This window comes from Acromyrmex echinatior, chromosome 11, assembly GCF_024713525.1.
Source record: "Acromyrmex echinatior isolate Ae372 chromosome 11, ASM2471352v2, whole genome shotgun sequence".
Classification (NCBI taxonomy): Eukaryota; Metazoa; Arthropoda; class Insecta; order Hymenoptera; family Formicidae; genus Acromyrmex; species Acromyrmex echinatior.
In genome coordinates this window covers 1,495,760-1,515,299 of record NC_141862.1, presented here as the reverse complement: position 1 = coordinate 1,515,299, position 19,540 = coordinate 1,495,760, and the positions used below count along the sequence as shown (strand labels likewise).

At 39.7% G+C, this 19,540-nt stretch overlaps 2 protein-coding genes across 3 annotated transcripts in view; one reads left to right on the top strand and one right to left on the bottom strand.

Annotated features, from left to right (window-relative positions):
• Positions 1 to 19,540, top strand: part of LOC105152417 (uncharacterized) — a 274,163-nt gene that overhangs the window by 54,232 nt on the left and 200,391 nt on the right. The window lies entirely within an intron of this gene.
• The window catches only part of LOC105144973 (sulfotransferase 1C4), a 74,067-nt gene that overhangs the window by 4,002 nt on the left and 50,525 nt on the right, over positions 1 to 19,540 (bottom strand). The window lies entirely within an intron of this gene.

Genomic DNA, 19,540 nt, shown 5'->3' with positions numbered 1-19,540 from the left:
ATATACTTGATTAAAATTGATTTTCAATAAAGAAAAATTTCATTCAAAAATTGAACAAAAAACTGCGAATATTTTTTAGATGACTCAATATATGTTCGCTAATATAGGGGATAAAGGAGATGCCCATTGGCATGCCAAAAATCTGTTTAAATATTTTTTTATCAAATTTAAAAAATGTAGAGTTAATTATAATCATAACTGCCTTAATAAACTCATGTAAAGGAATCGAAGTCTTATTTTCAATCAAGTTTCATCTACGTTCGATGCTTTTTAATACTAAATCTGTCGGAATGTTCGTGTACATGGAGACCACGTCAAATGATATAATACTAAAATTTTTATCGATTATCCTCCCATTAAGTTTATTTACTAAATCAAAATTATTTTTTACGTAACTGAAATTGTTTTTATTACAATTGTCTACGATTTCTTTTAAGAAGGTCGCCAGTGGATAAAAAGCACTGTTAATGCAGCTAATTATCAATCTTAGAGGATGACTTTCCTTATGAATTTTTGGCAGTCCATAAGAACTCGGAAGTTCGCCATCAGATATATATAATTTTTTGTATTTCCTAAAATTATCCTTGTATTCGTTTCGAAACAGCTTGTAAATATTTCCTCGCTGCTCGTAGAGGCTCTTCCACGTTTCGAGAGACAGCGATAGTTCGTGTCCGCGATGATCTCCAAGGGCGATCTCCACGTAACTCGGTGGGCCAATGTTGATTCCAATTTCCAAAAATTTGTAGCCCGTATTCAAATCGTAACGTCTGCTCAGTAAACGCACCGCACGATGCTCCATACTATGTATTATACATACATAATGTTAAAAAACGTTTCTTTTGTGTATAGAACGTTGAAACTTACATGTTATATTCCTTCTTCACATCGTACGATGCACTGCTCTCTTTAGCGAAGTACATTTTTTCAACCGTTCGTACAAGCGTGTATCGCAAGACTGATTGCATTCGCGTAAATAGTGACATAATATTTCTGGAATCGATGAGAGAAGACAGGTCCTCTCCCTCTTTCCAAGAATTTCGAACATGTTGCGACACGTTTTATTAAGTTTTTCTACGTATTTTCTTTGTCACGAATTTATACGTACATACGTACATACGTACATACATACGTACATACATACATACGTTTATACATACGTTTATACATACGTTTATACATACGTACATACGTTTATACATATGTTTATACATACATACATACGTTTATACATACCTTTATACGCACATACATACGTTTGTACATACGTTTATACATACGTTTATACATAATAAAGGAAGGGAAAAGAAATACATAATAAATATGTTAACGTATTTTTATTTAAAAAATTCTTTTGCCAGTTATATATTTTCAATACATTTTGTAACGCGCAATTCTTAACATGTTATAATATTACATCGTATAATATTAGTAACATCTAGATTAGATAAAGATTCCATGTCTTCGTAAACTGTATCCAAGGTCTCAATGTACATGCGTTCTCGCTCATCGTCCAGAAGCAAGTTCCACAGCCACATTCGTTTCTCGCGTCCCTTGACATATACGACAGCATCATCTTCAAATACAGCTATCGTAATTAGACGTTTTGCCTCGTTGTACGGGATCGTCCCGTCCTCCCATTGCAATCCATGGTGCTAAGCAATCAACCAGGAGGCGCAAGACCTGTCGGTCAAAAATTTCCATGGCACGGGACTCGTAAAAATGTAATGCGTGAGAACGGTCTCCTGTTTCAGCACCGCCACTTCCTTCACGATAAATTTCTTGTTAACGATGAATCCTTGCAGATCCACGAACGTTGGCATGAACGTTGAGCATGTTGTCGAGAAGACTGCAGTCGATTGCGGTCGATTGCGATGTATCGTAGATCTTTCGTGTTAGAGGTGCACTTAGGTGATTTTGCGCACAACGTTGGTCAATGGATTATACTGAACCATGCGATCGTGTATGATAAGACAATAGGCTGTTGTATTTGCAGGTACATCCTCTTTACATTCAAAGTCTAATCGCACGTCCACGGTGCCACTCTTGATTGATTCGTTCTGTCGAGAGCAATCGATGATCACGAATGGACCATTACGTAAAAAAGTTGTAAAGGTGAGAATCGGCTCGAGATACTCGTATCCGTAGTAGCCCTTGCAGAAACGCGCGTACAATTCAGTTTTCCCTCATATAGAAAGTTTTCGTACGGCAGTGTGTACAGATGCTTTTGCTGTATGGGCATTCTTATTTCGTCGCTGTACCCGAATGTTGTATTAGCAAACGGGTTGTACGTGTGAGTCTCAATCTTGACAATGCGATCGTCAAAGATCGGCTCGTCTTTAATGTTTAAGATATCAGTCATCTTAAAAGTTGCGCACCACGAATCCCAAAGATTGTAAAAATTTAACGTTCGACGCACTGAGCTTCTTCTTGCTGACGCAATTGGATGAGCGAGCGTTATCGAGCGGTGATGTTACCAGCCTTGTAAAGAATGCGTTATCTCTCTGCGTGCGCTTCGTTCCGTTCAATACGAGCATCTCACGTTCGCTGTCGCACGTGCAATCTGACGGTGATCTCCTCTCCGCGAAAATCGAGCAATCGTCCGTTCTGGTCGACGACGCGTATCGTTCCGTAATGCTCCGTACCGTGATCGGCAGGTAAATAATCTGCGTCGGCCTCTCAGATATCTTATATCCTGGTGGCACGCTCGGCGAAAATTCGTGTATCGTGTGCGCGCTTTTGCCGTTGCTGTACGCGCCCGCGATCACGTTACATTCTACGCGGATAACGTTTACGTTCATTATGTTGATCGACATGTTCGATTCGTGCCATCTTCGCGGTCGCAGTATACGCTTCGACGAGATTCCCAGCAGCGATCCAATGCTGTTGGGCTTGCCAAAGTTTATTCTGTATACACATTTAAACTCGCATCTCATCGTGTTGTAGTTTGCGCGGAGCGTAATCGGGTATTCTCCACCCTCACCATTATCATCATCATCAGTGTCATTGTTGTTGTTGATGTTGTTGTTGTTATTATTATTGTTGTTGTTGTTGTTATTATTGTCACCACGCACTACGTCGGTTTCAAGTGCGTTGCGGTGCGAACGTTTCCGTAAAATCGTACGTTTTAAAAATTCATTTATGTCTCGCACTTCGTACGAACCCTTGGGAATTGTAATTTCTACGTCGTCTTTGCCAAAATAAAATTTATTGTTCGATTCGTTTACATTCGGTATCGTGTGATAAGTCTCAAAAATCGCCAGACCGAGCTCGTAATCGCCGTCACTCAAATCTATGGATCAAAAGTAGTTCGCCGCGAGGACGGTGCTCTTCCCGCTCAGCGTAAGTGTCAGCGACATGACGGAAAAAGCGTTCGACTAATACTGAGATTTTACAGCACCTCGTCGAGCTTTTTAAATTCACGCGCGTCTACCGTTTGTAGAAACCGCAGACACATTTGACCGCAGAAACTCTGATCGTACGTCTGATAGGACGCGTTCGTGACGCGTATCGACAATGGTTGCAGCACGAATTTCATGCTCACACTAAGGCTACGCGCTCTCGAACGACTATTTAAAGGCGCGTGAATTTACGAGTCGCGCAGTAGCAAAATGTATCTCACGCTGTGTCATCCTTTCGACATTCAGGACTTGAACGCTGAGTAGCTGCAGTATATACCGAAAGTCGTACTCTTACGCGTGTACGGTGACTATATCGATTACGTGTGGGACAAGCTTCCGGAACACGTGAAGGCGGATTCGGAGGTTCGAACGTATCGTCGCTGCGACGAACACTATAATTAGCCGTGGCAGGGGACATCGACGGTCTCGCACCTAAGATAAAGGACTGTAACGAATATCAGCGTCGGGTGGCAGTCTGTTAAATCGAGCGATAAACGCGCTTCCTTTCGAGTTACATATTCCGGGCTACCAGTTTTGCCCGGGCACTCGACTTACGAAGCGATTAGCCAGAGGTGACGTGGGCATAAATCCGGACGCGGCATGCCGAGAACACGACATCGCGTATTCTCAGAGCAACGATCTCACCGATAAACACGCGGCAGACAAAGTACTCGCCAAGAAGGCGCGGAAACGTGTGACCGCGAGAGATTCGGCTCTGAGCGAGAGAGCCGGCGCTGCTGCCGTTTGGGCAGCGATGAAAGCCAAGACCAAGATCGGCATGAGTATGGGCATGAAATCAAAAAAGAAGACGACAACGAGGAAAAAGACAACGAAAAAGCGGATACTTCCAACGGCAAAACAAGGTGGTGCGTTACCTTTTCTACCAATGTTGGGCGCGCTCGGGTCCTTGATTGGTGGAGCGGTCAGCGTGGCGAAAGCGGTAAACGATAGCAAAGCCGCGCGACGTCAGCTCGAGGAGCTGCAACGTCACGACCGCGCGATGGAACAAGGTCGCGGTCTGTATCTCGCTCCGTACAAATATGGACGCGGACTGTATCTCAGCCCCTATAAACGCGGACAGGGTGTAGCAGCGAAGAAAAAAAAACATCAAAGAGACGATAAAATTGCCCTCGGGTGCAACTACCAATGTGCAATTGGACGTGCTCGCGAGACGTATGCGCGTACCGTACTTTAGAGGTGTCTTCATGCGTGTCTTTTACGCTTTACCGACGAGCGGAGTGCACCGAAACGAAAGCGGTATCGTGAATCTGAACGATGCGACCGGGCCGGGTACTCACTGGGTAGCGTACGCCAAGAGGAACAATCGCGTCGTATACTTTGACAGTTTCGGTAATTTTCGACCGCCCAAGGAACTGGTACGATATTTCGAGAACGACGATAGAATACAATTGTACGTCCTATCAGACGTACGATCAGAGCTTCTGCGATCAAATGTGTCTGCGGTTTCTACAAACGGTAGACGCGCGTGAATTTAAAAAGCTCGACGAGTTGCTGTAAAATCTCAATATTAGTCGAACGCTTTTTCCGTCATGTCGCTGACACTTACGCTGAGCGGGAATAGCACCGTCCTCGCGGCGAACTACTTTCCATCCATAGATTTGAGTGACGGCGATTACGAGCTCGGTCTGGCGATTTTTGAGACTTATCACACGAATGTAAACGAAACGAACAATAAATTTTATTTTGGTAAAGACGATGCAGAAATTACAATTTCCGAGGGTTCGTACGAAGTGCGAGACATAAATGAATTTTTGAAATGTACGATTTTACGGAAACGTTCGCACCGCAACGGTGCGAAAACCGGTTTGAAATCGTTGAGTGGTAAACACGTAGTGCGTGGTGCCAATAATAACAACAACAACAACAATAATAATAATAACAACATCAACAACAACAATGACACTGATGATGATGATAATGGTGAGGGTGGAGAATACCCAATTACGCTCCGCGCAAACTACAACATGATGAGATGCGAGATTAAATGTGTATACAGAATAAACTTTGGCAAGCCCAACAGCATTGGATCGCTGCTGGGATTCTCGTCGAAGCGTATACTGCGACCGCGAAGATGGCACGAATCGAACATGTCGATCAACATAATGAACGTAAACATTATCCGCGTAGAGTGTAACGTGACCACGGGCGCATACAGCAACGGCAAAAGCGCGCACACGATACACGAATTTTCGCCGAGCATGCCACCCGGATATAAGATATCTGAGAGGCCGACGCAGATCATTTACCTGCCGATCATGGTATGGAGCATTACGGATCTAACGATACGCGTCGTCGACCAGAACGGACGATTGCTCGATTTTCGCGGAGAGGAGATCACCGTCAGATTGCACGTGCGACAGCGAGCGTGAGATGCTCGTATTGAACGGAGCGAAGCGTACGCAGAGAGATAACGCATTCTTTACAAAGCTGGTAACATCACCGCTCGATAACGCTCGCTCATTCAACTACGTCAGCAAGAAGAAGCTCAGTGCGTCGAACGTTAAATTTTTACAATCTTTGGGATTCGTGGTGCGCAACTTTTAAGATGACTGATATCTTAAACATTAAAGACGAGCCGATCTTTGACGATCGCATCGTCAAGATTGAGACTCACATGTACAATCCGTTTGCTAATACAACATTCGGGTAGAGCAACGAAATAAGAATGCCCATACAGCAACAGCATCTGTACACACTGCCGTACGAAAACTTTCTATATGAGGGAAAACTGACGAAGAACAAAGTGGCCCAGGGTGCTCATGTGGCATTGGGAAATAATTGCGTCGCGTTCATATTCGATGAGATTCGATATGAACTCAATGGTGTGGAGATTGATCGTAATAGAAGTGTGGGTATAACTAGCACGCTCAAAAACTAGTAACAATGTCATCCGACAGAAGCATGATTCTACGGAATGTCGGCTGGGATGCGCAGACTACTGCAGTCGGATATTTTAATTTCTGTGTACCGCTCTACGTACTGCTGGGATTTTGCGAAGATTACAAATGTGATCAACGCTCGTCACGAGTTGATTTTAATACAAGCGCGCAACGACAACAATTGTCTGACGGGAGATCCGGCGATAGAGCTAACGCTCGAATTCAAGTACAGTGGCTATTCAAAGTACAGTGGCAAATGCCGCATGTGTTATTAAGCGAGATAAATAAGCTGTCGATGCTGCGCGCTTTGGAGAACGGACGATATCTGAGCATGGCTTTTCGCTCGTGGGGTTTGTACGAATTTCCGCTCTTGCAGAGTACAACCAAGCATTCGTGGACCATAAAGACGGCTACTCAGCTCGAGAAGCCGCGCTACGTTATTTTCGCTATGCAAACAGGTCGAAAAAACGTCATGTCCGAGAATGTAAGTCGATTCGACGACTGCAAATTAACCAATGCGAAACTTTACCTGAATTCGAAATGTTATCCGTACGATGATTTGAATCTGGATTTTGACAAAAACAGATATGCGATTCTGTACGAATTGTACGCGCGTTTCTGCAAGGGCTACTACGGATACGAATATCTCGAGCCGATTCTCATTTTTAAAACTTTTTTACGTAATGGTCCATTCGTGATCATCGATTACTCTCGATAGAACGAATCAATCAAGAGTGGCACCGTGGACGTGCGATTAGACTTTGAATGTAAAGAGGATGTACCTGCAAATACAACAGCCTATTGTCTCATCATACACGATCGCGTGGTTCAGTATAATCCATTGACCAACGTTGTGCGCAAAATCACCTAAGTGCACCTCTAACACGAAAGATCTACGATACATCGCAATCGACCGCAATCGACTGCAGTCTTCTCGACAACATGCTCAATGTTCATGCCAACGTTCGTGGATCTGCAAGGATTCATCGTTAACAAGAAATTTATCGTGAAGGAAGTGGCGGTGCTGAAACAGGGGACCGTTCTCACGCATTACATTTTTACGAGTCCCGTGCCATGGAAATTTTTGATCGATAGGTCTTGCGCCTCCTGGTTGATTGCTTAGCATCATGGATTGCAATGGGAGGACGGGACGATCCCGTACAACGAGGCAAAACGTCTCATTACGATAGCTGTATTTGAAGATGATGTTGTCGTATATGTCAAGGGATGCGAGAAACGAATGTGGCTGTGGGACTTGCTTCTGGACGATGAGCGAGAACGCATGTACATTGAGACCCTGAATGCAGTTTACGAAGACATGGAATCTTTATCTAATCTAGATGTTACTAATATTATACGATGTAATATTATAATATGTTAAGAATTGCGCGTTACAAAATGTATTGAAAATATATAACTAGTGGTTGCAAAAGAATTTTTTAAATAAAAATACGTTAACATATTTATTATGTTATTTTCTTTTCCCTTCCTTTATTATGTATAAATGTATGTATAAACGTATGTACAAACGTATGTATGTGCGTATAAAGGTATGTATAAACGTATGTACGTATGTATAAACATATGTATAAACGTATGTACGTATGTATAAACGTATGTACGTATGTACGTATGTATAAACGTATGTATAAATTCGTGACAAAGAAAATACGTAGAAAAACTTAATAAAACGTGTCGCAATATGTTCGAAATTCTTGGAAAGAGGGGGAGGACCTGTCTTCTCTCATCGATTCCAGAAATATTACGTCACTATTTACGCGAATGCAATCAGTCTTGCGATACCCGCTTGTACGAACGGTTGAAAAAATGTACTTCGCTAAAGAGAGCAGTGCATCGTACGATGTGAAGAAGGAATATAACATGTAAGTTTCAACGTTCTATACACAAAAGAAATGTTTTTTAACATTATGTATGTACATAGTACGGAGTATCGTGCGGTGCGTTTACTGAGCAGACGTTACGATTTGAATACGGGCTACAAATTTTTGGAAATTGGAATCAACGTTGGCCCACCGAGTTGCGTGGAGATCGCCCTTGGAGATCATCGCGGACACGAACTATCGCTGTCTCTCGAAACGTGGAAGAGTCTCTACGAGCAGCGAGGAAATATTTACAAGCTGTTTCGAAACGAATACAAGGATAATTTTATAAGCGTTGGACCGCTAACCGTCAGTGTTTGCATGCTGAACGATGCTACGCTCGTACGTCTCGATTCTTCATCCGTACGCATTACGATGACCGAAACGACGCTACGCCGTATGTTTGACTTTAACGGGTGTATCGATGTAACGTTCGAACGATTAGCTCGACTCGTCGATACGGTAGATACCAAGTATACGCGATTCTCCAACATCGCATCTGAGAACATTATACGTGATAGCGACATCTTCAATGGACATCAGCTCGTCGATTGCGAACTATGCGAGCTTTAGTTTTAATAAGTATGAAAACCGGTGTAATAAGATGTAAAACATTTTTGTTCGCATTATTTCGTGTGTATTGTCTTTTACTTCCCATCGTTTGCCTCGACACACCAGGAAAAACCATATTGAAAAAACTGTGTCGTACAAAGAAACTTGTTTATTGATTCTTCCATCCCTTTCTTCACTCATAGCACGTTACGCGCGCTCTATCTTTGTCTAACATGCAAGCCTTCATTACCGATGCATTTTTGGAGAAAAAAGTGGTGAAATTTTGACGACAAAAAAAAAGGAGCCCTATTGTGTGGGAGCCCGGACCTTTCCCCCTCTTTCCCCGCGTTAGGTATCCCCCGCGCCTACGAGTATTCCCCGCACCCCGCGTTCCCCTCTAGCTCCTGGGTTAGAACCCGCCTTGCTTTACTACTTATTTTATTAGTAGGGTCTTTATTTATAAATTTATATGTAGTCTGATCATTGAGAATCTCGTACATTTTATCCCTGTAACTTTCCCGATTCATAATTACGGTGGTATTTCCTTTATCCGCTCTCGTGATTAGAATATGAGGATTCTCTGAGATAAATTGCTTAACTTCCTTTACACCTTCATATATAATTTTGTTCTCGGCCGATTCAGTGTCATAATTATTAATTAATTTAAGAATTTGGAATGTTTCATTCCTGACATTTTACAAACTTCCTCGTCAGCTTTGAACAGATTGTGTTCGACGTGTTTTATGAACTCACGTGTAATTCTTTCTTTGCTGACAACATTATTAGGTAAATTAAATTGCTGACCCAATTGTAACTACTTTGGCTTTTTTTGAAATTTCAGTATTACTAAGATTTATAAGCCATTGTTCATTAGTATTTATAATGTCAAAATTTGTATTAAAACTGTCAGGATCAATATTAATATTATAAATTGATTATATTTTAGATCATCGTATTTTTAGTTGATACTTTTTTTAAAATCAAAGGTGCACAAAAAATATCGCCATCCATCTCAGAGTCCGCACGTTGTATTATAATTAATGTTCTTAATATTCGATATTTCTCTGAAAATATGTTTCGCACGCAAGATGATTGATGATTTTTTTATTAATTCTGTTCTGTTCTTTTCGCCACAATATGTTACAATTAATTTCTTGTCTTCGAAAGAAAGAATGAGCTATGTTATTTGGTAAAATTTTTTCTAATTGTCTACACATGCTAAACATTTCGAATTTTATTTGCTCAAGATGTTTATAAGCGTCTTGTAATTCTACCCGCAAATATTAAAAATAAAATTGTGTTTAAGTCTGTCAATTCTTTCTTTCGTGATATGACTTTGGGCGTTTTAACATTATTATACGAAGCATCTTCTCATAGAAATGAACACGTTTATATAATTATAACACACGACGGTTGAATTTAATACCAACTTGATGTAACTCTGTGTCTTAAGAATATTATGAATTTACTAAAGATGGCCAGATTGTGGCCGAAACGTTTAATGTTTTAATTGATATAATAATAATGAAATATCACAAACTATAACTTGTGTGGTGATTTTTTTATGCTCTTCTTTTTACGTTTTGAAGTACTTTAACTTCGAGACGACATATACTAGTTACACTAGTTACTTCCGAGGAAAACTCGAAGATTATCTCGCTCTAAACCCGAACTCAATATCCAGACTGGATAATATTCAGGCGTAATATTCGTGGACAAATTACAGAAGAGTAAGATCAATTCCTTCCGATACCTCTTCTGACTCAAGTGCAGGCATTAATATATTGGAGTCAAAAATCTTCATAACTGCTCTAATGTCGCGCGCACAAAGCCCGTTTCACGAACAAATGCTTATTTTAAATATATTAGCAGAACAATTGTTAAAAGTTACGGACGCTGTGCAAGCGCTTAGAGATCAAATGAACAATTTGCAAATAAATCCATCGGGAGAGCGATTCCCGGAAGCAATGTCGGCTTTTATTGGGTACATTCAAGTCGCAGTAAAGCGACTGACAGTCAATCAACACGAACTACTTCTTTGCGGTATCATCGCGCAGAAATTCATAGGAAGAGCAAAGGACACAGTAAGAATCGACGAAAATACTCCAAATTTTCCACGATTTTTCGAAAAATTGAGATATTTATTCGGAAAAGCTCAAAATCTCACTGCACTAGAATTACAAAGAGACATATGTATCCAATGATATAATGAAAATATTAACGAATTTATAAATTGTTTCCTTCGAATACACGATGACATTATCACCACGATTAATTCGCAAAGCAATGGAATCGCGATGATCTGTATTCAAGAGGAACTTTGCCAACGAAAGTCCATCGAGATTTTTCGTCGTAATATAAAATTAAAATTGGAGATCACCTCTATTGCTTCGAGATAGACACTCTAAATCAAGAGTTTTCGAAAGTGAGAACTTTCGAAGGAGAACTCCAGTTAAGAAAACTACGCATATAACCCAATCAAGTCTCAAGGAAACCTTCAAAACCCCCGGTTTCAACATCAAGAATGTGGCTACTAAGAGGCGAGGACATGAGAAAAAAGAATGCAGAACCAAAGCATTCCACCAGCAACGAAGCCAACAAAATTTTCACGAGCATCATCTTCTCAATCGACCAGCGGACCAAGCATCGCGTCCTTCACATGCAATCGATCGAGCCTTAGAGCAACACATCAACGAGAGATTTACTAGGGATTCGGCGGAACTTACATCAGAGCACCCAGAATTATCCTGAAAATACCAGGTTTTAAACAAACAATTTTTTTAATAGACACGGGTTCGGATATATCTTTAATTCATGAAATGTTCATTGAAAATAAAAATTTATCTAAGGTAGATTCAATAATAATAGTATCCGGCGTCATGACACATTCTTTGAAAACTAAGTACGGAGTAATTGTAGAAATGTTCGAAAAAAAAAATGTATTTCACGTATTAGACGCCAGTATTTATTCGCCAGTTAAACATCAGGGCATAATAAGCATCGATTTTCTTACGAGGAACAATTTCAATTTTTCAAATAAAAGTTTAATTCTTGAAGGAAAGAAATTTAAAAGATGTGATAAACCACATCCTAGTGACATAAAAAAAGTTCAGATGTATTAATCATATTTAGAGATGACACTGGAGTAATTATGAGGATGAATGATTCTAATAAGCCTATTTTACCGAAACATTTGCATGCTGAAATTAAAAGTATTGAGGATTTTCATGATGTACCGGTATATTCCATTACAAAAAAAACCTTGGATAATACACGCTTGCAATTATTGAAAGAAAATACGTCTCTTGCACCTTCCAGAGCAGTGAAATCTGGAATATAATATTAGAATATCACGATATTTTCACTTTGCCAGGAGATCCACTCCTACTCACTGATAAATAATCCAACATGAGATTAAAACCTCAGACGAAAATTCTATTCACACAAAACAATATCATTATCTTTCCATACATCAAGAAGAAATTAAAACGCAAATAAAAGAAGTGTTAGCTAAGGGTATAATAAGAGAATCGGATTCTCCTTATAATTCGCTGCTTTGGATAGTACCAAAAAAACAAGATGCCTCAGATAAAATTAAATGGCGATTAGTAATTAACTTTAGAAAGCTTAACGAAAAGACTATTCAAGATGCCTATCCACTTCCAAATATAGATGAAATTCTTGACTACTTGGGCTTATTTCAGCTTTTGACTTAGCATCGGGATTCCATCAAATAGGTATGAATCCTAAATATTCCAAAAAACAGCTTTCTCCACTCCGAATAGCCATTATAAATACACTCGTATGTCTTTCGGCACCTCCGATCTTTCAAAGAATGATGACTAAAGGGATTAATAGGAAACAATTGCTTTGTTTATATTGACGATATAATAGTTTACGGAAAAACTATTGACAAACATGTTGATGAGTTTACGGAAAAACTATTGACAAACATATTGACAAGTCATAACAAAATCATTAACACGGCTCCTTAAAAAATCTTCAACTTTTAAAAATGAACAGCAGAATTCGTTTCACTCTTTAAAAACTAAATTAATGACTTAACCTGTATTGTTATACCCGGACTGGAATAAACCTTTCGTATTAACCACAGATTCATTCCATGAGGCGATAGGCGCTATCCTGTCTCAAGGGACAATAAGCAAAGACAAGCCACTGGCCTCTAGAACTTTAAATAAAGCCGAAACACGATACAGCACTGAAAAAGAATTATTAGCTATTGTATGGGCAACCAAACATTTCAGACAATACTTATACGGAAGAAAATTCAAAATTATAACTGACCATAAATCTTTAATTTGGCTAATGAATGTAAAAGATTCGAATTCAAGGTTAATGAGATGGAGATTAAAATTAGAAGAGTTCGAATACGAGATAATTTATAAGTCGGGAAAAACAAATACCAACGCCGATGCTCTTTCACGAATTTCGGTTAACGCGGTCGACTCATATGTTACAAACGAAGACATTCAACACATGCTTTCGAATTTAGTCAAAACAAAACTTATTAAAATTGCTTTTAATAAAGATCCAATCTCAGGATGGAAAAATATAGATCCAAAATCTGTTTCCTCGGAAAACTTTCGAGTTTTGATCCTACCAATTCTTCGGGATTTATTAGGTGTACAACTTTGCTTCCGCCGTTTTCCTATAGATGGTTTTAGCGGTAAGTGGTGTGTGTCTATTGAATCACGTGCTACGCAATATGGCGCCGGTGGTTGCTAACCACGGCGAAGGACGTATGGCGGGAAAACGTTAGGTTGAGAATGAGCGCTACGCACTGCTTCTGGTTTTATGCCATGAGGCGTTTTAATACACACTTAATGCCTAACTAACTAAATACTAAATACAAATGTTGATTAGAAAGTAGAGACGTGATTGCGCGTGTAAGACGGCTCGGATACTGGCATCGGATACTCGTGTCGCGGAGTTACAATACTAGAACTATGAAAATACACTCTAAGAATTTATTTGACGACGCTAACAATTATCACAGACATGAATAGTGATCGGTATCGGTCTCGCGGAATACACAAAGTAATTCGGAAACTCAACTTCCGAGTTCTAACTTACTGACTTCAGAGACTGATCGCAGAGACTTACAACGAGGTCTGCACGCGGTACGCCATGACACCAGAGAGCGAATGGGGAGAGTAACGGAAAGAACGACCGTATCAGCGCCGCGACGGACGTATGCAGCGCCGCCACTGGCGCTCGCAGCGCCGCAGCTAACGCTCGCAGCGCCGCGACTAACGTTTGCAGCGCCGCAACTAACGCTCGCAGCGCCGCGACTAACGCTCGCAACGCCACAGGTGGTCGAAATATTGGGAGTGTAAATTAATTCGGTCCGTTTTCCAAAAGATGGCTCTGGCTGTTGTGAATGGTTCATAGTGACAGCTGATTTTGGCGTTTTCAGAGAGGTTAGACATCTGCTAATAATATTCAGTTTATATCGCTTTGAGTTTCATATAAAAACCTTGATTTTTACTGAGTTTGAAATGTCGAATTTTGTGTTAACCAAGCAGCATTTGCGGGAGATTCTAATTTTCTGCTTTAATTGGAAGAAAAGTGCAGCTGAAACCCATCGAATGTTTGTCGAAGTTTATGGTGACACTACTCCAACTGATAAATCATGTCGGGAATAGTTTCGATGTTTCAAGGATAGAGATTTCAGCGTTGAAGACAAGCCTCGCTCTGGACAGCCAAAAAAATTCAAAGACAAAAAATTAGAGGCATTACTCGAAGAAGATCAGAGTCAAACGCAAGAGGAGCTTGCAGAATCATTGGGAGTAACTCAACAAGCCGTTTCTGCACGATTGAGAGCCATGGGAATAATTCAAAAACAAGGAAATTGGGTGTCTTATGAACTGAAACCGAGAGACGTTGAAAAGCGATTTTTCACTTACGAACAGCTGATTCAAAGATAACAAAGAAAAGGTTTTTTGCATCGGATTGTGACTGGAGATGAGAAGTGGATATTCTACGACAACCCCAAGAAGAAAAAATACTATGCTAAGAAAAAATACTATGCCGGTCAATCATTGCCATTGACCTCAACATTAACATCAAAGCCGAACATTCATGATTCGAAGATCATGCTCTGTATCTGGTGCGACCAAAAGGGTGTTGTTTATTATGAGCTGCTGAAACCTGGCGATTCCATTATGGGCGATCGGTATCGGCTACAATTGATTCGTTTGAACCGTGCATTGCGAAAAAAACAGCCGGAATACGAGCAAAGACATGATAAAGTTATTTTTCTTCATGACAATGCTCGGCCTCATGTCGCAAAAGTCGTAAAAAAATATTTGGAAACGCTCAAGTGGAATGTTTTACTGCACCCGCCGTATTCTCCGAACATTGCTCCTTCTGATTACTGATTGTTCTAAAGGATGCAGCACGAAGGATTTGGCAAATCACCGGTTTACTTCTCCAAAATTGGATCGCCTCCAAAGACGAGTCATTTTTTCGAGATGGAATTCGAAAATTGTCTGAGAGATGGGGAAAAATAGTAGCCAGCGATGGACAATACTTTAATTAATCTGTTCATTCATTTTGTTTTGAAATAAATGCATTTTTGAACACAAAAAAACGGATCGAACTAATTTGTACTCCCAATAAATAGATCATAGTCGAGATAAATAGTCATACAATAAACTTGGGCATCTGTCAATATAACCCCATAGAAACATTAGTCGATTTGTGTCTGCATCATAAAGTTATTCTCGATTGAAAATGTCACTTTACGAGCCAAATTCTCGTCATTTGCGGAAGGTTTTAATTTTCTGCTTTAATATGAAGAAATTTGCGGCTGAGGCTCATCGAATGCTCTCAAATACTTACGATGAGGCCGCTATTAATGAAAGAACGTGTCGTGAGTGGTTTCAACGCTTCAAGAACGGTGATTTTGACGTCAAAGACCGGCATAGTGGTGGAAGAGAAGGTTTTCGAAAATGCAGAATTGGAGGCATACTTGATCAAGATTCGTGTCAAAATCAAGAAAAATTGCACGATCATTGGAAGTGACTCAACAAACATTTCAAAACGCCTCAAAGTCATGGGAATGATTCAGAAGCAAGGAAATTGAATGCCGTACGAGTTGAAGAGAGATGTTGAACGACGTTTGTTTGCTTATGAACAGCTGCTTGAAAGGCAAAGACGGAAAGGATTTCTGCATCGCATTGTCACTGGGGAAAAAATTCATTACGATAACCCAAGCGCAGAAAATCATGGGAAGTTCCCAGCCATGTTTCCACGTCGACGGCCAAACCGAATATTCATGGCTCCAAGGTCATGCTCTGTATTTGGTGGGACCAGCTCGACGTAATGTATTATGAGCTCTTAAAACCGACTGAAACAATCACAGGCGATCAGTATCGAATACAATTGATGCGTTTGAGCCGAGCATTGAAAGACAAACGGCCGCAATACAACGAGAGACACGATAAAGTGATTTTACAGCATGACAATGCTCGACTCCATGTTGCGAAAGTGATTAAGACATACTTGGAAACGTTGAAATGGGAAGTCCTACCCCACCCGCCGTATTTTCCAGACGTTGTTCCCTCTGACTATCACTTGTTTCGATCAATGGCACACGGCCTGGTTGACCAGCCTTCCAGTCTTATGAAGAAGTAAAAAATTGGATCGATTCGTGGATCTCAAAAGATGACCAGTTTTTTCGCGGGATTCGTACGCCGAAAGATGGGAGAAAGTAATGGCCAGCGATGGACAATACTTTGAATCATAAATGTATAACCAATTTTTTACAATAAAGCCTCGAATTTCAGAAAAAAAACGGCGGAAGCAAAGTTGTACATAATAAATGCTGATCCTGATAAATGGACGTTAAATTTTGTTGGCTCTATTAACAAAAAAATTCAGGATTGACACTCTAATTTCTATACATGACTTCAAAAATTATTATATCGAAGAGCGACCCTTACAATAATTCCAAGAAATAAATCCAGCAATTAAGCCTCTTCTTAGTCCATCGGAGGAATCTCTCTCTCGATCCAAACTTAAAATAGACAAATAATAAGTAAAAATCAAGTTGGACGACAGTCGAATAAAACGATCCTTTTTATTGAAACTCCCCCTGAAATTACAAGAGATAATGAGATTTACATTTCCCCCATTTACCCACAGACAACTTAGCATTCACTTACACGATTTTCTAACAGAAAATAATCAACACGTAAATGTAATACATGACTAAAAAGAGATTATCGAATTAATTTCAGTTATTGATGAATATTATCTCGAAGAAAAACTATATATATATATATACCAGGTGTATGCATAAGTTTTTTCCGGTTTAACTAAGAGATGGCGCCAGCGAAAAGTACGCAGCGTATTAATTTGACACATACGCCATTTTGTTCGTCTGACATTTAACTACAAACACACACAAGTTGAGTCCGCCAAAAACTAGCGTCTTTGTTTTATCGTTCAGTGATCATGTCGAGTTTTGTGTCTGAAAAAGAACATTTGCGGCACGCATTGCTTTTTTTATTTAATCAAAAGAAAAAGGCTGTTGAAAGTCATCGTTTGCTGGTAGAAACATATGGTGAACACGCTCCATCGATTAGAACATGTGAGACATGGTTTCGACAATTTAAAAATAGTGATTTCAATGTGAAAGACAGTGAGCGCTCTGGTAGACCACAAAAATGCGAAGACGAGCAATTGCAGGAGTTATTGGATGAAGACCCAACTCAAACTCAACGGCAATTAGCAGAAGCATTACATGTATCACAAGAAACAATCAGCAGACGTTTACGAGCAATGGGAAAGATCATTAAACTCGGTAAATGGGTCCCACACAATTTGAATGAACGTCAAATGGAAATTCGTAAAGTCACTTGTGAAATGCTGCTTCAACGCTACGAAAGAAAATCATTTTTGCATCGAATTGTGACGGGTGACGAAAAATGGATTTATTTTGAAAACCCGAAGGAAAAAATCGTGGCTTTCACCTGGCGAAGCCGGTCCATCAACACCAAGGCCAAATCGCTTCGGCAAGAAGACCATGCTCTGTGTCTGGTGGGACCAGAGCGGTATTGTGTATTATGAACTCTTGAAGCCCGGCGAAACCGTTAATACACAACGCTATCGCCAACAAATGATTAATTTAAACCACGCATTAATCGAAAGACGACCGGAATGGGTCAGAAGACATAGCAAAGTGATTTTGTTACACGACAATGCGCCGTCTCACACAGCAAAACCAGTGAAAGACACCTTGAAATCGCTTGGATGGGACATCCTTCCGCACCCGCCGTACTCCCCAGACCTGGCGCCATCTGACTATCACCTCTTCACATCAATGGGGCACGCGCTCGCAGAGCAGCACTTCAGCAATTTCGAGGAAGTTGGAAAATGACTCGACGAATGGTTTGCCGCAAAAGACAAGCAGTTTTTCTGACATGGTATTCATAAATTACCTGAAAGATGGGCGAAATGTGTAGAAGCCGATGACCAATATTTTGAATAAAAAAAAATTAATTTCTTTTGAAAATTACGTGTTTTTTTTTTACCAAAAAACCGGAAAAAACTTATGCATACACCTGGTATATATATATATATATATATATATATATATATATATATACCAGCTTGATCAAAAAGTTTCCGGAAGAGACCACTAGGTGATGCTCTGAGTCAGCTGATTTGAGTTCTTTTTTTTGGCTAGGTTGTCACATCTATCATTGACATTTCCATCAAATTTTATCGCCATAGCTTGACATTTGTAAAAATTACGCCGTCTTGAGTACATCTATCTCTGCACGTGTTTTCGATTTTTTTACAGTTTTAAAAATGGAGTTGAATTTGCAACAACGAGTTTGCAACAACGAATACCATCCAACAGCCATCGAATTCACCCGATATGGCTCCCTACGATTTTTTTCTGTTCGATCGAGTCAAAAAACCTACGGGGAACGCGTTTTAACAGCCGAAAGGAGGTAATGGAAAAATCGAAGACGGCTCTGATGGCTATACCAATAATAGAGTTCCAGAAATGTTTCGAGAGCTGGATCAAGCGCTGGCATAAGTGCGTTGCAGTCGCTGGAGAGTACTTTGAAGGGGACAATATCACTTTTGATGAATAAACTTGTATTTTGAATTTTCTGAATGAATTCCGGAAACTTTTTGATCAAGCTAGTATATATATATATATATATATATATATATATGTCTCTAAATATTTTTCCGAAATATTAAATAAAAAAGAAATTATTTCAGACGCACATTCTGGAATCTTAGGCGGACATTATTCGATAGAGAAAACACTTCAAAGAATTAAACAAAAATACAATTGGCAAAATATAATCGTTGACGTTAAAGAACTTATTAGTAAATGTGAATCATGTCAATTCAAACCCAAAGTAAGGTACTCAAAAACCTTATATATATTTTTCTCCGGATATCCCTCGAACTTCTAACGAAAAGATCTATAGATATCATAGGACCATTTGAGTTGACAAATAGGGGAAATCATTATATTATGGTTGTACAAGATTATCTCACACGATACATATTAACAGAACCCATTATAGATAAATCTACCGTATCAATTATTAGAGCATTCTGGTATTCTTGGCTTAGATATTTTGGCAAAAAATTTCTATCAGACAACGCTCTGGAATTCATTTTGAATAAATTCAAAACACTTTACGATCAATTACATGCCAAACATACGCTTGCATCAGTTTATCATCCACAATCAAATATGAAAAACGAAAAGTCACATATTATTCATATAGAATATATAAGGCATAATATGAAA